Source organism: Coptis chinensis, chromosome 1 (assembly GCF_015680905.1).
Source record: "Coptis chinensis isolate HL-2020 chromosome 1, ASM1568090v1, whole genome shotgun sequence".
NCBI lineage: Eukaryota > Viridiplantae > Streptophyta > Magnoliopsida > Ranunculales > Ranunculaceae > Coptis > Coptis chinensis.
The window spans coordinates 75,852,126-75,867,604 of NC_141456.1; the positions used below are offsets into that span (position 1 = coordinate 75,852,126).

The window sequence follows — 15,479 nt, forward strand, 5'->3', positions numbered from 1 at the left end:
ATTTTATTTTCATCTCCCCATTTTCATATTCTTCTCTTTTTTTCTGTAAAACCCTAACAACTTGAATCATTGAATTTCCGTCTCTCCCCGTAAACACTTTCAATTCCCTCTCTCTTAAAGAGACAAACAACAAATATTAAACAAACCGGGTCAATGAGGTTGGAAGGATAAACGAACCTCATGTTAAATGATGATTGTCTCCTCTATTTGTTTACTCTAGTTAACTGTTAGAGCAAATATTCTAATTGTTTTTTTTGTTGTTTTTGGGTTTTCAATTTGAGGATTATAGTGTATCCGACCTTTAGCTAAAAGGAGGTATCTTTGCCATTTTTTCTTTTGTTGCAAGAATTTTTTTATACCGTCTTTTGAGATCTTTCTACACTACTCGAGTCCATCCGGTAAGTTTTTCTTCTCTATTGATTATTCTTAGGTGTCAATTCATTGAAAAAGATAATTGGTAGAAAGTGGCATGTCTAGTCAACTCCCCACTGCACACCAGTATACTAGTTGTTTTGAATCTTTTATTACAATTTACTAAGTGGGATGACCCATCAAAATATGAGCCGTAACGTTTTGCTGAGATATCCATTTTTGCTCAAGGGTCAAGGTTATAGTTCAATTTTATTTTCATCTCCCCATTTTCAAAGTCATTAGCTTTTAACTGTAACCCGCAAAACCCAAGACTAACTCTAATATTTTTTATTTTATTTATATTTTCTTTTAACTTTTTAGGAATTTGGGAGATATGAATACAAACTTATGAAACATCAATTTCAAATATTTAAGTTTGAACCGGGGCAAATATCAAAAGTTCAAATTCAAGGAATTTTGACGAAGATAAATCATTCATCCTGTATTAATTTGAATTTTTTAGTTTATATTTTATTGTTTTGTATCAAAGATCTTAATCCCATCTTTATTTTATCATGTTTTGGAAAATTTCAATTTACAAATGGTAAATACGATAAAAAAGTTTCAAAGAGATAAAAGGAGGTATCTTTCAAGTTCAAGTTTTTTTTTTTTTTTTTTTTGATTGCAATATTTTTTTTTATATGTTGTCTTTTGAAACATATTACTTGCAGAATAAAAAGTTTTTTGGGTAATTTGATAATTTCTATTGATTATTCTTAGGTGTCAATTCATTGAAAAAGATATGACACTTTGGCCCGCCCGTTGGGGAAAGTGGATTTGTCTATCAACGCCCCACCCATCACTATATGACTAGTTGTTTTGAATCTTTTATTACAATTTACTACTTTATTCATTTGTACATTTGTTTAATTTTCTAGGGCAATGTGTAGATTGTAGAAAAGTTTTTTATATTATTTAATGGTGAAACGAAGAGCTAAAAGGAATATCAAGAAACCAACTGGAAATCTTGCAAGTGATTCTAAATGTATTAATTCCGAGTCAACTCAAGTACATGTAGAGAAACCAAGTGACCAGATTGTTCTTGAACGTAAGTTCTCCACCCCCTTTATACTTATTTTTCTACTGTAATCATTGGTTATGCTATTTTTGTTTTGTTTTGTTTATGTTATATTGTGTTGAATAGTGACATTTTGTAATAAACTGGTTTAAGTTTTAGGAGAATATATAGTTATATACTTGTGTTGGGTTCAGGTAGTACTCTTCTACTTTACTTGATTGTTTGAGCAATTTTTGTGTTCTGCTCAATGCCCCAAGTATTGAGGAGGATAACATCATGTTGAGAACTGTAAGAGTTAGATTTGGATAGAGTGAGTTGTAATAAGGATTAGACTGTTTACAAACCTGTAGCAGTTTAGAAGTTGAGGACTTTTGTTCTCAAAGAAGACTGCGTTCCTCTTTTTTGTAGTTAACTGTTGAATTTTTTGTATGTTGTCTCCATTTCTTCAGCTAAAAAAGATGAATAATTGATACCTAGACTTGGAGCTAAAAAGGTAACAATGGAACTTTTAAAAAAAAATTGTCTTCTTTGGTTGCTTCTCGGGTTGTTTTCATGAATATAGTCTTTTGCTATATTCATCTTTCGTTATTCATTGCCTTTTCTAGAAAAATTTTTGTTGAGAATGATAAAAACTTCTTTTGTTTCCAAAATGGAAAGGGTGTCTCAATATTTGATACATTTTAATTCCATTTTCACATTGATTCCTGTTTGAGGCTAGTGGTGTTTGGTTTTCTTGGTGTAGGTGTCAAGGAAATGTGACCGGTTTATGGATATGGGATGTCTAGTTTCACAAGTTGTTCTTGGTGGTGCTAGATTCTGGCCAAATTATGGCTCACACCTATTAGGGAAGACAATCAAACCAAGTGCATGGAAATATGCTGCATAGCCTTGCAAGATAACAATGAGACATTGTCGTCCACATTACACTGAATGGGCCCTCCTTATGGAACAATGGATCTTATATGGAAGGGTGTCCTGGTAAGTATGTTTTTCAATGAAAATATAAATATTTACAGTATTATTGTGTCTTTTAACTAGAAGTGTATAGTAGCTGAGGTCGGAAATAGTCTTTTAAACTAGAAGTGTAAATTTATAATATTAGACCATGTTTCTGCCCCTTGTATCCATTTCGACTATCATTGTGTTATACCATTTGGAATGTTACTCCTAAATTTTTTGTTCAAAACATTGAACCTAGTAAAGTAGTTCCATGTGTAAAATACCTGGTAATAGTACTAGATCTCTTACATTGTCTTTTGTTCCCAAATAGCCTTTCGAGATTGGTGAAGTTGCTAGTTAGTGTTAGGAGTTTGTTGAAGGCCTCAGAGGCTTTTGAAACAGTCCAATATGTATGTTCTATTGGGACTTCTAGAATGGCCCACCGTGAAGTATGATTGATATTTGTTGGTTTGAAATATTTTTTGAATTGCTTTCCTTTTTTGTATGTGTGAAAAGTAGTTTGGAAACTTAAGACATGGATATGGCTTGAGATTTTTACATCATTGTGTTGTCATGACTTGGAATTATTTTGGGGTTGGATTTAGATCCCGACTTTGAAATTTTATGTGGTTGTGTTGTCATGGCTTGGAATCTTTAGAATACATGACATGTCTGTAGTTATAAAATAGCTCTTTATTAGTTTCCAATTATTTTAATTTGTTATATATATGTCCTAATTTACCATGTTGTAAATAATCAAGGCATTTTTGTGTTTAAGATTATATACGGTGTAGATGGCATCGACCAATTGGAGATGAAGAGATATTTTGAGCAATTAATAGTAAGTTCAGGGATAAGCGAACCGGTTTTTTTTTTTTTTTTTTTTTTTTTTTTTTGGAAATTTTAATTTCATTTTTGTTACCTTTATGTTACTAAGAATGTCATTTTCATTTGATGCATGCTACGTTCCTAAAATGGGAATTAGATTGCTCATATCATCTTCCTTCGAGGTAAGTTGCTTTATTAAGTGGCACAGGATTATACTTACTTTTGAATTGCATGTGTCATATGGATGTAAATGTTTAACTTCATTTCTAAATAGGTGTGAGCCAACTAAAGGGTCAAGCTTTCTTGTACTCATGAATGCTTACAAGCATTTGTTGTACTTTTGCTTTATGTCTTGGCATTCTAGGAAGATGATGTTATTGTCATTGGTTAGTTGATAATTTTCTCATTGGATATAGTGCACAACATGAATTGCATGTCCCAGGATTATACTTACTTTTGAATTGCATGTGTCATATGGATGTAAATGTTTCACTTCATTTCTTAGTAGGTGTGAGCCAACTAAAGGGTCAAGCTTTCTTGTACTCCTGAATGCTTACAAGCATTTGTTGTACTTTAGCTTTATGTCTCGGCATTCTAGAAAGACGATGTTATTGTCATTGGTTAGTTGATAATTTTCTCATTGGATATAGTGCACAACATGAATTGAGGTTGCTTAGGCTTTTTATACAATGAGCCTTCACATTGTTTACTATCTCCTTAACTAGGCACTTATGATTAAGGTATGTACTTTATCTCAAGGAGAATATATATCAATAATTGTATAGTTTGATGATGTTTGTGTTGAAATCATCTAACTCCATCATCTGCTACACATAAAAGGGAGTTAATAGAAATATTTTTATGACGCTGTTATTATATTTCAAGTAGTTCATTGTCTATTTATTTTTCTTTTGGCTTTATTATTATTTTCTTTTACTTATTTGGAATGATGCTTTATATTACGTATAAAATTGACTATCAGAAAGAAGACAACTCTATTGATAGAAGAAAGTACGAATATGAACATTCCTTACCATCTTTAGTGGCGCTCTCACCTCTCTTTCTATGCACTACCTATAAGGGCATCTCTAATGGGGTGTAAAAATCCACTTCCACATAGGCTCCACATAGGTGCCATTAGGATTATGCACTCTATCTACCTCCCAAGGAAATAAGGTCTATATTTACACTTTGTGGCTCTTCTAATGGTAGGTGGAAGAAAATGTGTAAATACAGATAGCGACGAACTTAAATTGTTGTCGTTTATTTAAAAATAAAGAAGAGTAACATACCTGCCCGTCGCAATGCTATTAAATAAATATTGAAACGTGGGTTCAAGTGACGTCTGTGACTTCCATTTTCACTTAAACCTATAGCGACGGATTGGATCCATGGCAAAGCCATTAAATAATCTTGAGATGTGATTTCAAGTGACGTCCGAATTTTTTTTTCTTTGGGACGTGTGTTGGAGTGTCACTCGGGTTATTTTATCAACTAATGGCGGGATGGGGAATTCTCCACCCCTTCTATCAACTGATAGGATATTTACCTACGGTTTAGCACTCCTATTGGATAAAGTTTTTTGACACTTGAAATATAAACTTTCCACTCTATAAGGTTTATACTCTCCATTGGAGATGCTCTAAGTCCCAATGCAATATGTATAACGTTATTTGCTAACGTGGTAAGATATGGTAGAACTAGACAATATTTACTACTAGTCTCTTTTGCTAACGTATACTATTCATATCAATTTTTTGTTCTTACTTGTGCAATATACCGTACCTTTCTTGATTCACTTGCTCTTTAATTTTGTAGTCATAATGGAATGAGGATTTTGTGACGGATGCATGGATGCATTAACAAATGAATAGATGGCAGTTAGGTTTTTTGGTGTTGGAAGTGCGCACAACAAGCTAATATATAGCAAGGATAGTGTTAAGATAAGATATAGCTAAGATAAGTGTCTTTTAGTTTAATTGGTAAAACTTTTGGGTGATGATACCAGAGGTCTGGAGTTCGAACCTCGCTACACACTATTGAGTTACTGATCTCTTTAAAAATAGGTTTGCCCACATATTTTTGTAGGTGCCGACTAACAAAGTTGATAAAATCTTTGGGTGATGATATCAGAGGTCTGGGGCTCGAACCCTGCCAACACCAAAGAGTTGCTGATCTAATTTAAAACAGGCTTGCCAATAAAAAAAAAACAAAAAAAGTGTTAGCGTCGTGTATTTTTTATTTTTATTTTTTTTTTTTTTATTTTTTATTTTTTTTTATTTTTTATTTTTTTTGTGATTCTTTTGGTATTTGAATGATTTATTTTGTAGAGAGTCAAACTAGATGATAAATACTTGGTTTGATCGATGAAATTAATAGAAGTTAATTGTTTTGAATATTTTTTTTTCCCGAGTGGATGTTTCTATCATAAAGTAGGTTAATGTGATTTTGGTTGTGATGTTTTGATAATGTGGATGTTGTTTATGTCATAAAGCAAGTTAATGAGATTTTGGTTATGACGTAAATGATGCAAGTAGAAATGAATGTATATAATCGAATATAAAAATGATTTTTTTTTTTATGGATATTAATGTCGCTTTTAGGAAAAGTGACATAATATCTGTTAAAAGTGACACAACTAACCACTTTTATGTGTCGCTTTCGTTTTCATAAAAATGTCATAGAGTTGATTCCCAAAAGTGACACAAGAAGTGGAGGGGTTTTATGTTGTTTTTGACGTACTTATGTCACGCTCTGGTCCAAAAGTAACACAACTAGTATACTTAATGTGTCGTTTTTGACAAACCATGTAACGTTTTTTCTTAAGTGTCATTTTATTAACAGAAAGTGACACATTTAGTAAGGTTTTTGTGTCATTTTTGGTTGAACTTTATGTGATGGGGTTGTTAGGTCATTTCAGAATAAATTTCAAAAGTGACACAACTGACAACTAACTGTGTCACTTAAAAAGAGACACAAAAACCCCTTCTTTTAGTAGTTTAAAATTATAATTAAATTTCCAAAATGTCTATGAAACAAAGTTCCGAACTAGAAAAGGAACATCCATAGACCAGAAATTAAGCGTGTTTATATACCTGCTTGATACCCATTGACAAAAACATTTTTGGAACACAAATGTCACATGTTTCATCTTGGATTCTTAGATTAATTGGTAACATTTCCTCCTGTCTGACTCAACTAGAAACAGTTTTCATTTTCTCTATTTTAGTCAATCACGTACAGAATATTAAAATCAAGTAACAAATATCAAAGAAGCAACGTGACAATCAACATACCATATGACTGATGTACTCGGGCTTGAAACTCACAATTTGATGAAGGGGGTGACTAGTTCTCTCTTGTAATCACCCTACAACTAATCAAAACTCACACACACGAGAAAACTTTTCTCTCACACAAACGCAACTTCACTATTTCGACCAACCAAGTTTGGCCAAAGTAAAAACAGCTCCTAATCTAACCACAACTTCTAGTATTATTAGTAAATAAAAAACAACTTGAAATAACCCTAGACTAAATAAATTGGAATTAGGGATGTGGTCATGCATACATGGAAGCACGACTTATGCAAAAGGTTGTTAATTTTACTAGCGGAGCGCGGTATTGGCACTCCCATAAATGGGACTAGCACCTCTTTGACAAAAAGTAAAACAATAATAGTTATTTCTTATATGTCCTTTTATACCCCACACGCCCATAGTTTAACGGCAGGCAGTTGCCGCGAGATCTCATATCCCATGGCAGGCAGTTGCTGCGATATTGCACAATCTACGGTATCGGGTTGTCATGAGATATATATATATATATATATATATATATATATATATATATATATATATATATATATATATATATATATATATATATATATATATTTTTTTTTTTTTCTCACTTCAAATTTTGCGTATTGAACACACACGACATATAAATATCTCATTTTCTTCTTTAAAGTTTCTTTATACACTCCAAGAACAACACCAAAATCATGACAAATAAAATGTACAATCGAGCCATAATTTTGCTATCTCGCGGTAAATATTTTCATACGCTATAAGAAATTTTTGTGATCAAATTAATAAAGAAGAGTTTTGATAATTAACACAAACAAAGACTCTATTTTAGTAAACAAAATCATCTCGCGGCAGCTAATTTTTTTTATGGTGGTTATTAAAAAAATTTTTTAAAAAAAGGGATCCACGGCACCCACCTTCTATGGGATATGGGATCTCACGACAACCCGATGCCGTGGATTGTGCGATCATGCGGCAGCTGCTTGTCGTTAGTGTTTTTTGTATATTTAATGGAGAGGTGGTAGTACCTTTGAATTGGTCAAAGGGGTGCTAGTCCCATTTATGGGAGTGTTAATACTGCGACCCTTTGCCAAAAGGATATTAGGCAGGTATGTAAACATGCTTAATTTATTGTCTATGGATGTTCCTTTTCTAGTCCACTAATACGCAGAACTCTGTTTCATAGACATTTTGGAAATTTAATTATAATTTTCTTCTTCCATTTAATTGTCTATGGATGTTACTTTTTCTTGTGTGGATGTTACTTTTGGTCTACTTATTACCATCCCTAACAGCATAACAATGGGGCATAGAGACTACTAACCGTCTTGACAGAGTGTTTGCTATGGGCATTAATCAAAACACAATCTTGATTATTTACTGCTCCCATTTATGCAAAAAGAAAAAATACTTACATGCGTTATGTTGGGATCAGCTAAATCTTTCTTATTAAGAGCAATGACACGTTGTTTAGTAGTTAACAAAAACTGCAAATCAACATTAAGTGAAGAAATGGGTATTCTAGAGCACGTTTAGTAGCTAAATCTTTTTCTTTTTCTTGACTTCTAGAATTAACCAAATGGTGTAACCCAAAGTGAAACCATTAATTATTTAATTCTATTATGCACCTCTCTATTATTAGTTTTGAGAATCTGACGTTAAAATACTCATTTTGAATAAAAAAAATTCAAAAATCTCTCCATTTTTCTAAAAACTCTACAAAATTTCCAGTTGCTAAAAATTTCAAAAACTTCCTCTCCCCTTTCTACAAACTTTTCAATATGTCTAAGGACAGTTCTTTTCCACCGAGCAAGGCTCAATGGAGACGTGTACCCTCTGATGTATAAGTTTTTTCTTCTCTTCCGATTGATATAAAACATGATATCTGGAAGAGAATTCACACCACCACGCTTGGTGCAGGAAAAAGTTTCTACAGCCGCAGAGTGCTATTAAGGAGAACTAAAATTTGAGATGTCAAACACTAGACGACCCTGGGCTTCAACCGATAAGTGAAGGCTCCATATTTACAATCTACATGTGCCTTATACCAAAGCACATAGCTCAGCTTCATAGAGTCATCAAACCTTCTGGTTGGGATTGACTCGAGTCTTGAGGATTTGACTTAAAACGACCCACATTTTTACAGTTTTTCAAAACTATAATCCAAAACAATTAATTAGTCTTTAATTTGAAGTTTGTATATTCTTTCTGCCATCCATTCCCTTTGCTCTCGTAATACTCTTTTTGATTCATTCCGCCAGACTTTGTTTTCAAGTTGGCATACTCTATTCTTTTAAGAGCTCATTCGTGTATACAGCTTATGTCATCTTCAAGCCTCAAGGCATTAATCTATCATCTTGTATGTCATACAACCTTGGATCGAAGCATGCGATATACCGTTGGATAGGATTCTTCGCGCTGATCATTTCGACAATTCGTTTGTCCGAATCGGACCAGTAACGAAACGGGAATTTGCATTTTACGCGATTACGAGATGGGATGGGACCGTTTCGGCATTTCTGCATTTCATATGGGCTTGGGCCAAAATTTCAAAAGCCTAAAAACCCAACAACCGACGGTTGTACGCAGGTTTATAACCTAACCACGCAACCGCCCAACATACATCTTCTCCACACAAAAAAAACCCTAGCTCGCGCCCGCGCCTGCACTCTACAAAACGAGTTAGTTCCACAGGCTTCTCCACCTGCGAGAGCTCGACGAGAGAGAGACAGGAGTACCTCGAGTTCATCTCGACGTCGTTAGTTATCCCACGCAGAATCTGACTAGGCAACTCCCTAGTGTTCGCATAGTTATATGTTATTTATTGTCGTTGTAGTAACTGTTTTTACTTTCTCCACTCCTAGTTTTTTTTAGTATCATCTGTTAGCATCAAGGTATTCATTTTTTGCCCTTTAATTCATTAGAATTTATTTGCCAATTTTCTTCACTAAATAACTGTTTGAAGATATCGATATATAAAATTTTCAAGTGTATTCAATTGTTTGGTAGAATTCGCTTATTTATTTGAGTGTTTAACTGTTTATTATTTGATAGGATTTCACTTTTAAGCTTTGTACTTGCATATTGCCATGATGAATTGTTACTTCCATCATATGAATTTGTGGATGAGTTCATGCATGATTATTAAGGCGCAGGCTAATCTATTTTGTTGAACCAACTTTTCTTCTTACTTGACAAATTTTGGAACCATTGCGTCTGGGTTTTGGTGTCCTGAAATGTAATAATTAAGAAGTTTGAATATATTACGTGGTATGTTTTTATCTGCATGCTCACATTAATTATTAAACTCATATTAACATGGTAGCCGTAATCATATAGTAATCAATGTTATTTTGGAACAATTTTCGCTTGAAATGACTTTAAAGTTGTTGCAAGTTTGATCACATATTGATGTATAGACCTCATACCATACAAGCTAAGGTTGTCAAGCCACCCAAGTTTGATATAATTGAAAAATACACAACTCGAGTTGAAGTATATATCTTAAAAGAGACAATTATCAAGTTAGTTAAATTAACAACGAACTATTTTTGTACAATGATTAATATTGCGAGTTAGAGTTGTTAAGTTATTTCCACTTTCAATTAGTGCATATTTCTTTTGCTGCCATGCAATGCCGCCCAATCTAACATATATCTCCATTGCAAGTAAGAACGGAGGTTGGAAACTGTCTATCTTATAAATCAGGGTGATTCAACTATTCAAGGAGGTTGGACACCCGGACAAGACCAGTTTAAGAACAATGTACCCGACTTGCATATATTGATCTTATATTGGTAAGATACTTGCTCTATTTTGCTTTTGTAGTTAGGACTGTTTCTGTTGATACGTCAAACTCTTAAATTTTTTATAAGCCACATGCAAATCCCAAAATACCTAGCTATTCCAACTGTTAAAAATTTGAATTCTTCGAGTGGTAGAGGATTCTTCAAACACAAAGCAATTTAAAGGAAGAAAACAATGGAAGTTGGTGGAAGTTTTTATGTTAAGGAAGGTTCTGGAAGTGCGAGGAAGATGGTTTGGTTAAACCCGACTGGAGTGGGTGTTCCTCTTGATGTTGAATCTGGAATGTGGGAAGCAAGGGTTGCTCAGGACTCAAAATGCAAAAAGTTTTAGGACTTATGTGGTGATTAGATCTATTATTGATGATACTGTTGTTTGAACTTTCAATATATTTTACTAACAATCTGACTTTAAAGGTTAAGTGCCACTAGGTGATATTATGTTTATCTGTCATGAATATTAAATTGTGCTAGCATATCTTTGTAGTGAAAGTCAACCATCACAACGCTCCTTCACTTCTGATATTTGAGAAATCACTATTAAAGAATTCTGGGTAACTCAAATATGTCTTCTCTTTAAATATATAGACCATATAACTAGCTAATTGTTTAACATAGTTGATTAAATATTAGGTTTTACCACAACTAAAAAGAGAAGTGCCCTAAAAAAAATAACTCTGAGCGCATTAATTCATCAAAGAACACGTTCATGTGATAAATATTCTTCCTTTCATGAAGGGATCAATTAATAATTTTGTACATTTTTTCCAGGTTTGCACTCATTTAAGAACTATGCCATTTGCAATGGTGCAAATGACTCAAATGTTATCCATCGTGCTCAGCTGAAAGGTATATTTTAAACTTGGATTTCAATCCACTTGACATATGCATGCCTGAACCTATCTTTCGTGGTTACATCATGTTTATAACAAAATGGGTCGTGGAACTTATATGTTGAATATGAAAAAGATATTTTGGGTGTGTGCTCATATAACTACAAAACAAATATATGGCATGATAGTACAAAAATCATTCTTAGGTGTATATGGTGGTGCAAAGGGACATTAAATTCACTCGAGTCTGATCTTTTGATGACTTTTGCTTGGCTAGCTAGTAAATTCCTATATCTAAGAAAACTTAAATTATAGACACCAGAGCCATACATTTACATTTTGAAATAGATAGAGATGGCTAGGGAATGCAAGATCAAGTTGCAAGCATTGTCTATTTTATCATCCAAACTGAACCTTTACTTTTGTCATCTTGAATACCAAGAAAAAAGCTTATTTCAGTAATGTTCAAGGTTATTCCTAGATGGCAACTTGAATAAAGCATGTGTGCCATGATGAAACCAGAATTATTAGCTCCTAATTAATTAGCTCTAAGTAAACAGTGGCAAGCTGCGGCCTATTATATGTACATGTTTGATCGATTGATTAGAACTTGGTTTGAAGCTATATGTTATTAAGGTGAAAGGTTAGTTAAGCATGTTAGATATTGACACATCGTGCATAACAGAAGTACTGGAAAAGATGTCACATATTTTGTTAATTAGTTGAATGTACTGTATTTTCTTTGTTTATGTTTAAGATATCGATTTTGTGTGTGAATTTCATATAATTGTTTCATGTCATTTTCATAAATCTACATAAAGTTTTTGTGATTATGTTTGTGATCAATTATGATTAAGAAAGTTTTATCCTAATTGATTATTGGGGATTTTTAATGTATTCTAGGATTCTGACTGTGGGAGTGCATTGTTAGGATGTATTGGGAATCTCATAGTGGCTATGTATATTATTGAATTAAGTCAAAGAAATGTAGTATATGCTACTGTCCTTACAATCTTTAGACAAAATTTATGTCACTACAAAATTTAGACAAAATATAGTATAGTTAGTTTGAATTGTTAAAAATATTGTCGCTTCATGATACTATTTATAGACTTCTAAACAGAGTAATGCTTAAGTCCACACCAATTGAGAAGATATAAGCAACAGGGGTTATAAGGTCTTGAAAGCAAGAGTACAATTCATCTTCTAGAGTGATACGATTATAGGAAATAAAAAACAAGAAAGATTTTGGATTGTTCAATTCTAGATAGTGTTACTAAAGATCGTTTTACTCAAATATACATTACTTAATGAATTAGATCAGTTTGGCATACTTAAATAGGAAAAAATAATATTGATACTTAATGAGTATTGCCATTATGTCGAGGAGAACATGTAAGATAGGTTGTACCTTATTATAAGATCTATTGTGTTCAAGTAGAATCTAGCATGTCTCTGTCTATGTTTTTTTGGGAAAAAATGATATTCACATTTAATAGTGGAGGTTTGGAAGAAAAGAATCATATGTTATGTTGATGATATAGTCTTCACTCTTCAACGTCCACAAATGCAAGTTTAGAATCCACGGTATGAAGATCATCTGAACCAAAAGTCAAGACCACTAGGGCCTAGATAAAGTAGAATATTTTTAGGCACATTGAGTCGAGGATATAAGAAAGAGCTCTGTGTCATAATGTTAGAACAAGTGCTAGATCAGGTTTATTATTCAATACAAAAACAACTCTTTTGTAGGGGATAAAACCATATATGTTTGATGACAATTAGTATATTATGATGTGATTTTCATAAGCTTTTTTCCATCACGGAAAATATCTAAATGAGTCCGGCCATATGGCCGGGTCAAAAACCTTGTATATACTAAAGCAGAGACCTCCAATAGAGGATTTTCTCTTTTCTATGTGGCACTCTAATATGAGAGTTAGCCTTTTCTCTCCCCTATGTGGCACTCTAATATGAAAGATAATCTTTTCTAATAACTTACAATCCCACGTACATGGAACCTCTTTAGAGAGTTTGAGTGTATTTCTATTTCTTATATTTGGAGAGTTTGAGTGTATTTCCAATTCTTATATATTTGATCAAATAAAAAAAAATTGCTAAAAATTAGGTGATTTATAGAAGCTAATTCCCTATTACAAATCATACACTTTTAGTGTTTATGATAAAGCACCGGCTTATTTCGAATATATCCTTAACGCGGCCTAAAAAACACTATATATTCTTCAGTTAATAACTTATTATAGGGTGTAAAATCAGCTTCAAACGGTTCCCCACATTCTCTAAGGATTATGTGAGATATACTGAATTATAACACTCAAAATGTTATTGGCATAACCCTTTCATATACCTTGAATTTGCATTTGTTGTTGGTTATTAACTTCTTAAGAAGTAGACCAATATACTTACTGAGTAAGTGCCCGAATACCCATCATGCCCTCTCACATTTTTAACATATGCACTTTTCTTCCTTTTCATTTTTCTTTCTTGGATCTCATTCTGATTTTTAAACACATGCATGCTATAATATGATAATACAGATTGAAAGTCTAAACCTATAAAAAGAACACCGGCTTATTATGAAGGGGTGCTTTTATTTGCATATTTGATTTATGCTTCTTTGTATATCATTATTTCTTTTGAGAATCTAATGATATATCTAATAATTATCCAAACACAACCTCTCACATACATACACTTGAATACTCGATTTAGAAAATGCCAAAGTTAACACGAGATAGGCAAACTTTCCCAAGTTCTTTCTCATTAATGTAGAGAACTGTGCTTCCATCGATTTAAGAACACTATGAAAAGATCGGACGATCATTGATAGTCATATTTGGAAAACAGGTAGATGTAATGCATGGTTATACATGTGATGTTGTTTTCTATTCAATGTATATAGAGCAATAGAGTACGTTTACATGTGAATCCATAGAGCTTTTTCCATCACAATAAGAGCTGACTATAACAATCTAGATTTTGTATTCGGATATCATCGGGAAACACAAATGAACTCGGCACTTGGGACAGTTTCTTTTAAGGCCCAAATGGTAAACCAAACTTTAAGTATATGTACTTAACTAATTTCATTTATAAATAATACATTGGCTTTCTTTGAATTGAATATATACAACTTTTTAACATTTCATTTCAGCTCCTGGAATAGAAATTGGAACTGACTCTTATAACAAATACAAGATACGGTGAGTGAAATCACTTCATTCAGGAGCGAGGATTAAATTAATTGATCGAGGCGGCTGTCTTTGGTTTCCTAAGTTTTGTTCTTTTTTTTTCTCGAGTATAGGAAGATGGGATAGTGTTAAAAATAAATTTTCAAATTTGTGCTCATTCTAAGTGCAGGAAGATGTGATAGTGCTAAAAGATATGGGCCAGGATTCTTATAGAATGTCCATATCATGGAGTAGGATCCTATTAAGTATGTTTCACCTCTCTAACTTCATAAATGAGTGTGGATGCTTATAGAATGTCCATAACATCAATGAGTAGGATCTTGCCAAGTTATATAATAATATGATGTCCTATATGAGTTACTCTTGGTATTGCATAAGAAAGCTATTATTGAATTTGCATTGTGATGAATATTTCAAAGCGATGGAACTATAGTTGAACTTGCAATAACTCAACAACCTTTATTCGATACGCAATAAACTTTGGTTGCAAAGAGAGCCACCTAAACATTTTTTGGTTGTAGGAATTTTAATAATTTTGGAGTAAAATATATCGAAGCTTAAAAATTCTTATGAGTGTTCTACTAATAATTGATCGATGATAATTCTTTAGTCCAAAAGAGTGAAGAGTGTTTGTGTGAATTATCGTTATACTTATTTTTGTGGCACTTTATTGATATCATCAAATTTAACCCTTTCAACATTAGTGCAATATTGGAAGAACTTTATAGTACTATTTCTTCATCCGAACTTTGTATTGCAATGTGCTTGCCGAAACATTGAGAATAAATAAATCTACTATAAGAAATAAGGAAAAAGGTGGAATAAGATGGAATATTTGAGCATTTTATTGTGAGTTCAAGGTGTGTGTTAGAAGCTTCAAGTTTGGAAATAGAATGTTATTTGAAAGGCACGCTCTTCTTCTATCCATTTGATTATTAGATTGTTCAAATTAAATTTAAAAATTAATGGCCATTACTCATTTTACCCACCCAATCTTACGTTAACACTTTGACATGTTCACATTGACGAAAGACATAGAACGACATGATCTTCTCTGTTATTCATGTTGTTGGAATTGAATAAGTATATTTTGCATGTATACAAACAATCACCTAGAAAAAGAG

The 15,479-nt window shown here is 32.8% G+C and overlaps 1 long non-coding RNA gene across 3 annotated transcripts; it reads left to right on the forward strand.

The window, feature by feature from the left end:
- The first annotated feature begins 239 nt into the window (after nt 1-239).
- On the forward strand, nt 240-5,594 carry LOC147525212 (uncharacterized). 3 transcript variants are annotated; one of them, XR_015221127.1, is made up of 6 exons: nt 240-398; nt 1,290-1,459; nt 2,172-2,407; nt 3,147-3,209; nt 3,354-3,378; nt 5,015-5,594. It is a non-coding gene; the product is annotated as an uncharacterized LOC147525212 (long non-coding RNA). The 3 variants fall into 3 exon arrangements; XR_015221126.1 differs by lacking the exon at nt 5,015-5,594 and adding an exon at nt 3,471-4,072; XR_015221124.1 differs by lacking the exon at nt 5,015-5,594 and having other exon boundaries at nt 246-398; nt 3,354-4,072.
- Nucleotides 5,595-15,479: the final 9,885 nt, after the last annotated feature.